Source organism: Gavialis gangeticus, unplaced genomic scaffold (assembly GCF_001723915.1).
Source record: "Gavialis gangeticus isolate Ggan-Ray unplaced genomic scaffold, GavGan_comp1, whole genome shotgun sequence".
Lineage (NCBI taxonomy): Eukaryota > Metazoa > Chordata > Crocodylia > Gavialidae > Gavialis > Gavialis gangeticus.
The window spans coordinates 17,262,028-17,262,470 of record NW_017729011.1 but is presented as its reverse complement, the minus strand read 5'-3'; the positions used below and the strand labels follow the sequence as shown (position 1 = coordinate 17,262,470).

At 57.6% G+C, this 443-nt stretch overlaps 1 protein-coding gene across 1 annotated transcript in view; it reads left to right on the top strand.

Annotated features, from left to right (window-relative positions):
- UCK1 (uridine-cytidine kinase 1) overlaps positions 1-443 on the top strand; it is a gene marked incomplete at its 5' end in the record, with an annotated part of 12,185 nt that overhangs the window by 2,648 nt on the left and 9,094 nt on the right. The window lies entirely within an intron of this gene.

Sequence of the window (443 nt, the reverse complement as noted above, 5' to 3'; positions counted from 1 at the left end):
CCCCCCCAGCCCTTGTCAGGCAGGAGCATGGCAGACTTTGGTCGGTGGCAGCTGCTGGACTTCTATAAACAACTATATGTGAGATGGTGCAGATGCCACCACCCAGCCATGAGCACGAGTGCAAGCACCGCCTGTGTGCCTAGGGCAGGGCAGGCTGGGCTGTGCTGGATGAACAACACGTGACACTGTTGTGAGCAGGTTCCCTAGCATCATGAAGGAACAGAGCAAGAGCGTGCGTGTGTTGGGGGGGCAACACTACAGATGCACCTTTAGGGCCATAGTGCAAGTAGCCATGAAGGGCCACAGAGAGAGAGAGAGCGAGAGCATGCATGCATGTTTAGGAACAGGGTGCATGTTACCATGAAGAAGCACAACGAGTGTCTCGGGAGGGCGGGGGAGCTGGGGAGCAGGGGCAGGGAGGATGCGCACACTGCTGTGCAAAC